The 8,712-nt window shown below is 38.3% G+C and overlaps 1 protein-coding gene and 1 gene segment (V, D, J or C); one reads left to right on the top strand and one right to left on the bottom strand.

Moving 5' to 3' along the window:
• LOC121523649 overlaps positions 1-8,712 on the bottom strand; it is an 820,099-nt gene that overhangs the window by 801,013 nt on the left and 10,374 nt on the right.
• LOC121523651 (immunoglobulin kappa light chain-like) overlaps positions 1-8,712 on the top strand; it is an 813,481-nt gene that overhangs the window by 796,151 nt on the left and 8,618 nt on the right. The gene's annotated exons all lie outside the window — the stretch shown is intronic.

The following is an 8,712-nucleotide window of genomic DNA, read 5'->3' as shown; positions in this document are numbered from 1 at the left end:
TTAGTCTCTGTCTATCCATGACTTGTCTCATTCTTTATCCAAAACGCAATAATTTTTCTCATACAATTTGTCTAAAGTCTTAATGATGTTAAACCCAGGAAAGTTTTTTCTTCATGTCCATTGTAAGTTATGCTTATGCTTATGTTTAATAATTTACCAAATATTTCTTTTATATTTTTGATTATTCACCCTGTTTTTTTTTTTTTATCTAGGTCCTCAAACTTTGCTAGATACACTATTTCATCATCTGCTTGAAGTGCTAATTCAGGCATTTCTTTTGGAATTGTTCTATTTTTATATTTTGTCTAATTTCTCACAGCAGCCTTTCAGGATGATACCATGCTGTGAAAAGGATCTACCCTGTCTTGATTTCTTACATATTTGTCAAACTGAAATGATTCAGAGCATGAAATACATTTCAAATCACAGACAAAGATATCTGGAGTGAATACAACAACTATCCAAACCTAACAAATTGTGCCACCCTTTGGACAACCGGTCTTATCCAAGTTTTCTCCATTTCTGGATAATGGCTCTCACCATGGTTTACAATCCCAAAGCCTTAGAAATGTCTTTGTAACCCTTTACAGACTGATAGCTGTCAGTGACTTTCTTTCTAATCTGTTCTTGAATTTTTTTAGATGGCTCCATGATGTGTTGCTTTTTAAAATCTTGTAGCTTATGTCACTTTGTCAGACTGGTTCTATTTAAGGGATTTCTGGATTCAACAGGTCTAGTAGTAATTAGGTCTGGATGTGACAAGTGGAACTGATCTTTACTGAAAAGCACTTGTAGCCATAAACAGAATTCCTTATACAGGCTAAGACCTGTCAAACTTCTTTACTTCTGAGTTCAGAGCTCTGATACACCAGGACTCTGTTAAACCCACCAAGTTAGCAGTGGATTTGGTTTGATTTCTCTACCAAATTTGCACTGTGTTGACTTAGTCATTCATCAAATAGTTGTACCATTAAAGTAGAGATGTTTGTCTGTTCTCACTGAAGTGTGTCAGTCTGTGCAGAAACTTCAAGCTGCAGCAGTCAGTTCAGTTTCTGTGCAGTCTGACTGAGGGAGGTTTTTGTACGACGCTTTTTCACTGTGGGTAGCAATTATACTGGCTACAAGCATAGTCTCCTTGACAGTAGTAAACTGCTGCATCTTCAGCCTGGACACCACTGATGGTCAGAGTGAAGGAAGAGTGTGATCCACTGCCTGAAAAACAACCTGGAACCCCTGATGCTCGAATGCTAGCACGCTCAATGAGGAGTGTAGGGGCTCCTCCATCTTTCTGTTGGTACCAGGCTAAATTATGATACGTGCCCCCAAAATAAACATTGACACTGGTCCTGCATGAGATGGTGACAGAGCCTCCCAGAGCAGATCTCACTGCTGCAGGCTGAGTCACTGTGACCTGTTCTTTGGACTCTAAGAGACACAAACACAAAGCAGCATCATGGTTTTGTGGCCTTCATTTCAGAGGGATGGATGTTGATAGAGGAGAGGAGTTTGATTGTCTGGACTTTACCTGTGAAGCAGCAGCAGAGGAGAGTCCAGATGAGGACGCAGATCAGAGTCATGTTTGTGATGAGGAGGAGGATTTGTGTGTGTTGTGTTGTGATGAAGGACAGCTGTCAGTCATCCAGTGTTCAAGTGTCAGGACTATAAACTCTCCCAGAGCACTGGAGCATGGAGCTGCTGATGCAAAGTGACTCAAAATGGAAATGAGTTGGAAAAAAAAAAAAATCAAGACCCTAGACTGGCTCTAAACAGAAATTCATTTATGCATAAATCATCACAATTCTCAGGGATAAACAGTAAATTTTGTTTGGTTACTGGAAATCTGAAAGACATCTTTTACAAAATATTAAACATCATTGGAGGAACAAAGAGACCAATTTTAATAACTGAAACTACCCCAGTGCGATGGTAAGTGACCAAAGACAGAGAAGTGGAACGTTTAAAGACAAATACAGAGGGCATCTTATTTGAAATTCTCATTTTATTGTGAAGGCCAAGCACGTACAGGAAGTGGAATTTTCGTTTCCGGGTTTTGCAGGATTTTTGTGTTCGATTACTGTGTACGGTTGGCAGGTGGTCGAGTGATCTAGCGTCAAATATGGAGCAGATTAATCCTGTAAATGTGTCCAGAGTTGACTCTTAGCTGTTTTAAAAATGTCTGAGGTTCAGGATCTTAAAGATTTTTCAAGACCAGAGCTGTCAGGACAAACGAAAACATGTGGATACAAAGAGGAGCTTCAACGACACAGAGAACAGCTGGATGCGATTCCAACACCTGGAATAAAGCTACACGGAGCAGGTTTGTTTTCTTCTTCTATAAACGTGTTTACTGTGAATGTTTCAGAGAGCTGGGCCTTTAGGTAACGCTCAGCTACATCACACTGTTGGTATCAGTTCTAAAATGATCCCAGTCTTTTCTCTCTAAACATGTTTGCATCTTTGGTAGTCCTCTCTGTTGTGTTTTTTTCAGCAGGTTTAACCCGCATCAAAGTGACCTACAGCAGTGAATGATAGGATGTTATAATCAGTTTACTGTAGTGAACCAGTGGTCCAGAATATCATTCATTCTGCCAAACTGTCTGTACTAAAAATAACCTTTATTTACCTAGTAAGAGAGAACTGTTGGGATTAGAAATCATTTAAAGAAGAATAACCCTGCAATGTCAAAGTGAAAACAAATGTACACAAAGTAATGTCAATGGAAAAAAAAATGTAATGTAAAATAAGTGACAGTTAGTGAAATGATGATCATCTGAGTGCAGTGAATGTGCTTTAAATGATTGTAGTATAAAGACACCTGTGTCTGGAAGGTCAAGTCACTGGTCAATCAGAATTCCTGGCTACCATTACACCATGATGGCAGAGGAACTCTCCAAGCAAAGCAAGAGAAAATGTTATTGGAAAGTAGTAAGTCGGGGGATGGATATGAAACAATCCAAGGGTCTGAACATCCCCTATTCAGTTAAATTCATCATCAGGAAATGGAAGGAATGTGTCACGTGGAAATCTGCCTAGATCAGACCATCCTCACAAACTGAGTAAGCGTGCAAGAAGGAAACTAGTTAGAAAGGCCACCAAAACACCTATGACTACTCTGAAGGAGTTACAAGCTTCAGCAGCTGAGATGGGAGAGATTCTGCAGATAACAACTGTTGGCCGGGTTCTTCACTAGTCAAAGCTTTATGGGAGGGTGGCAAAGAGAAAGACACTGTTGAAGAAAACTCAGATCAAATCTCAACTAGAGTTCACAAAAGGGTGTGTGGGAGACTCCATGGTCAAGAGGAAGAAAGTCTTTTGTCTAATGAGACCAAAATGGAGCTTTTTGGCCATCAGACAAGACGCCAAACACTGAACATCATCACTAACACACCATTCCCACTGTGAAGCAGGGTAATGGCAGCATCACGTTGTGGGGATGCTTCTGAGCAGCCGGCCCTGGAACACTTGTAAAAGCAGAGGGTAAAATGAAATAGCGACATACAGAAAAATTCAGAAGAGCAGTCTTATTCAGTCTGCAAGAGAACTACGACATTGGAGAAAATTTATTTTCTGTCAAGACAAAGACCAGAAGCATACAGCAAACCAAATGGTTAAAAGACAACAAGGTGAATATTCTGGAGTGGCCAAGTCAAAGCCCAGACCTCAATCTAACAGACAGTTTGTGACTTGACTTGAAAAAGGCTGTCCATGCCTGATCCCTGTGCGACCTGACAGAGCTTGAGCAGTTTTTGCAAAGAAGAATGGAGTAAAATTCCAGATGCGCAAGCATGATTAAGACCGATCCACACAGACTCAGAGCTGTGATTGCAGCCAAAGGTGACTAATAAATACTGACTTGAAGGGGGTGAACATTGACACAGTCACTTGTTTTACATTATATTTTTTTTGATTGACATAACTTTGTAGAAATATGTTTTCTACTTGATATTAAAGAGGTTGTTTCTATGTTTTTTTGTAAAAAAAAAAGTAAAAAAAAAACAACTTATATTGACCATGATTGATTTATAAATTCAAAAAAAGGGTAAACCATCCAAGGCAGTGAATACTTTTTCTTTTGCATTGTAGCTTGTAATTTTTTTCTTTTAGTGCATGTATTTCAGAGCCAATAAATATTTAGATCACCAAGAAGATCAAATTCTTTGTCTTTAGTAGCCATTATCTTACAAAGCATATCACATACATTTATTTTATTTATTTATTTATTTTTTTTACCAAACTGACATTGAAGCTGGTTGGTCAATAGCAGCAGCCCACAAGAAGAGGTTTAACAAGTGGCAGGAGCTGTTTTAGCCATACAGAGCTCATAGATAATTTTGTTCTGTCACAGAGAAAGACAGTTTCACCAGGATTATTATCTATGTGTTATTAAAAGATCTATCCAGGGGAGGGAGATTACATGTTTTAGGTATGTTGGTGTGTTTAGAGCAGTGGTAGGCAACTGTCAGCCTGGGGACCATCAGTAGGCCATTCTTCTAGCTCAATTTGGCCCACAAGTCAATTTGAAATAAACGTAAAATTGTAAATGTGAAAAAACATGAAAAAGTCTGACATGAAAGCATGATAAATAGAAAGATTTCTGCAATTACATGTTTGGTTCTAAACACAAAAGTAGAGATGTAATTAGCTGTGATAATTGCAGTTAAAATCTCATATATACATCATGAAATGCATCAATAGATATGCAAATAAAATACACAAAAAAAGCCAGTAAGTATTATGTTCAGTGCTTTGTAAAGCAGTTAAATTGTCTCAAGTTATGTGTTTAATGAATTGCATTTTTCATTTGAGTTTTAACGGTGTACATGGTATAATGGATTGTCATGTAAGCCATATATATTTTTCCTTACAATGAATTGTAAATAAGTATAATTATGTTTAAATGTTTGTCTTAAAATATGTGTTGTTAATTTGCTTGCCAAGACATCAAATCAAGATATTTACAAAATTTCTATCAGATTTAAAAAATCTTGTTGGATACATGCCTCAGTTATTTACCAGGAGGTACCAATATTAAATCTAAACACTCCAAAAAGGGTCTAAAATTGCTTAGGCACAGAATAAACTTTTCAATTTCTGATACTGATCCAGCACCAGTGTGAAATTAATTACCCATTTTCCAGATTGTGACAATGAGACTAGGAATCATTTTTGTGCAGCATCAGGTTTCCTAACTTTGTAAAACAAAACTTAAATCATACATTTAAACTGGCTTTGTTTGGCCTAGAGCTGTTCTTTTTGTTAGCTGTGTTCTGACATAGTCGTTGTTTAGATCTGGCTGTATACAAAATAAACAACTATCTTTTTAAAGGGAAATGTGATGCTTGGGGAAACTTACAATGTCATATGTCAATATTACACTATTCACTATTCCAGTTTATTTTTCTTTTTAAAATATAAAATCAGTTTCTCTTAATGTTTCCTTCTGTGTTTTAGTTATCTCTGAGGATGTCCAGAAGCTTTCTGTGAGTAAAGAAGCTGTTTCCCCTGAGCCTCATCACATTAAAGAGGAACAAGCGGAACTGTGGAGCAGTCAGGAGAGAGAGCATCTTCAAGGAGAAGAGGATATAATCAAGTTCACTTTTAACCCTGTCCCTGTGAAAAGTGAAGATGATGAAGAGAAACCTGAGTCGTTGCAGCTTCATCAGGGACAAACTGAAGAGATGGAAACAGGAGCTGATGGAGAGGACTGTGGAGATCCAGAGAGAGAATTGCAACCAGAGACTGAGGTCAAGCCTGAGGACTCTTCTGACCCTGAGACTGATGACAGTGCTGACTGGAGGGAAGATACAGAGTACCTGTCAGGTTCAAACTCGGTGGAAAACATCAAAAATACGAGAACAAAGACTAATGAGAAATCACATCGCTGCTCTGAGTGTGGTAAAAAATTTCACTACAAATGTTATCTGACACAGCATATGAGAAGCCATACAGGAGAGAAACCCTTCAGATGCACCGAGTGTACTAAAATATTCAGCCAAAAAGGGCATCTTACAAGACATATGGAAATGCACACAGAAGAGAAACCCTTCTGCTGCTCTGAGTGTGGTAAAACATTTGTCCATCAAGGAAATATGAACAAACACATGAGAACCCACCACTCTGGAGAGAAACCCTTCAGCTGCTCAGAGTGTGGTAAAAAATTTATCCTTAAAGATTATCTGAGACAGCACATGAAAAGTCACAATGTAGAGAAATTCTTCAGCTGCTCTGAGTGTGGTAAAAGATTTCGCCTTAAAGGCAATCTGACACAACATATGAGAACTCACACGGGAGAGAAAAGCTTAAGCTGCTCTGAGTGCAATAAAAAATTTAACTACAAGTCTTGTCTGACAGCTCATATGGCCCATCACACAGGAGAGAAACCATTCAGCTGCGGTGTGTGCCACAGAAAATTTGCTTGGCATAAACGTTTAAAAAGGCACAAGTGTGTTGATGGTTAGATTTCTTTACTTCTTCAAAACCAGACCACAAAATTCAGAAGGACTGTGGAGGACCAAAACCAGCCAGGAACTCAGATCCAGAGACTCAGGTCTGAACCTGAACACTATTCTTAACCTAAGACAGTGATGATGATTGGAGGGAAACCAGACAACATCAGTTTGGAGATTTCAGTGACTTGAAATGAAGAAATCTGTAGTAATGATTGGGTCAAGAAATACACAGAAGGGTGTGCAATGTTATGATAATCCTACCAGTGTATAACTAGGTATGATAAGATGTGGATATGATCTTTGGGAGTTTCATGCTTAGAATTAAGATCATCTAACCCAGTGTTACTCAACCATGCTCAACCAAAGAGCCAAATTGTTGAAAAATACCTTTGCAAGAGCCACAATCTAAGTAGTGAAAAGTGGCAAAAGGGGTTAAAGTGCCCATAAAATTAAGTTAAAGTGGTAAAAAAATGCTCAAAAAGTGGCAAAGAAGTGGCAAAATATGGGTGAAAAGGGTCAAATAGGCTTAAAATTGCAAAAACTGGGTAAAAATGGCAAGAGTGGGGAGAAAAAGTGGCAAAATGAATAGGAAAATGAGTTATGGGTGGCAAAAATGGTCAAAAAGCATCAAATATGTTGCATAAAGTAAGTGAAAAGTGACTAAAACAGGCAGAAAGCAGCAAAAGTGGCAAACATGGGAAAAAGAAGTGGCATTCAATGGCAAAATGCAGCTTAAATGGTCAAGTAGTGGAAAAATATGTCAAAAATTGGGGCGGGGGGGGTTTGCAAATAGAAATAAGCAGGATAAAAGAGGCAGAAATTGGTTAAAAAAAGGGCCAAAATTATAACATTTGTGTCAAAAAGAGGTGGCACAATGGGCTTAAAAAGCAGAAAAATGTGTTAAAAGTGACAAAAAAAGGAAAAATAAGGGGGGGGTTGAATATAAGGGCAACATAAATATACAGACAAAAAAATAAAGGTTTGCAATTAAAGCTATACCTGTACAAGAGTGTAGCTTGCTGAGGTCTGTGCAACAAATATTTTAAATGAAGACATAGAAGAGCCAAAAAATCTTTACAAAAGAGCCACACGTTGAGTATCACTGATCTAACCCCTCTTTTCAGTATTGAAAGACCATGTATCTGTGCATGTATAATGCATTTCAATCAACAGTCTTAATCTCATGAAAAAATATTTTACAGTGTTTCTCACAGGATTTTCAGAAACTGGTGGGGGGACCCTAAACTTTGTAGGAGTGTCTAAGGGCAAAAATTAGACTATGGCAGAGTGCCATGGTCTATGTAACTGATGGGAAACACTATCATCAAGATAAGGAAGAGTTTCATTTGGTATTAAGTACAAGTAGTTTATATATCTAAGGAAGAGAAAGAGGATCGAATATGGAGCCTTGTGGAACACCATACTGATGAGTACTGATACTGATGCCTCTTTATGAGCTTGAAGCTTAGTTAGCAAGATTCTTTGACTTACAGTGGCACTTTATATAAAAATGGAATATTTAAGATTTGAACATTTATCTGTATGAGTCACCTCAGTACATCTTACTCACCTACACATTTGTGTACACCTTATAAAAGTAATTAAAGACACAACCATCCAGAGTGGATTCTGTATAGTTATTGTATCTTTTATTGTAAAAGTACTTGTATGTGTACATTTTATCCCCATTAAACTACACCTTATAGGATTTAAGTTAATTTGTTTTTGTAGAAAAAGGGATCAGTGGAGTATGTCAATCTCTGCAGAAACTTTCACCTGCTCAGTTTCTGTTCAGTCTGACTGAGGGAGGTTTTTGTATGATGCACTGTGATTGGCACTGTGTGTGCCAATGCTGACTGTTGAAGCTATGTCCACTCTGACAGTAGTAAACTGCTGCATCTTCAGCCTGGACTCCACTGATGGTCAGAGTGAAGTCAGAGTGTGATCCACTGCCTGAAAAACGATCTAAAATCCCTGGTGCTTGGTATTTAGCTTGGTATATCAGCTGTTTAGGAGTTCCTCCAGCTTTCTGTTGGTACCAGGCTAATTGGTGGTATGTGGCACTCCTGCTCACCCAGGTATAAACATTTTGACTGATCCTGCATGTGATGGAGACAGAGCCTCCCAAAGCAGATCTCACTGCTGCAGGCTGAGTCACTGTGACCTGTCCTCTGGATTCTGAGGATACAGAGACAAAAACACAAAGCAGCATCATGGTTTTGTGGCCTTCATTTCAGAGGGATGGATGTTGATAGAGGAGAGG

Source organism: Cheilinus undulatus, linkage group 16 (genome assembly GCF_018320785.1).
Source record: "Cheilinus undulatus linkage group 16, ASM1832078v1, whole genome shotgun sequence".
NCBI classification, from domain to species: domain Eukaryota; kingdom Metazoa; phylum Chordata; class Actinopteri; order Labriformes; family Labridae; genus Cheilinus; species Cheilinus undulatus.
The sequence above is the reverse complement of the archived record's forward strand: the minus strand, read 5'-3'. Positions and strand labels throughout refer to the sequence as shown.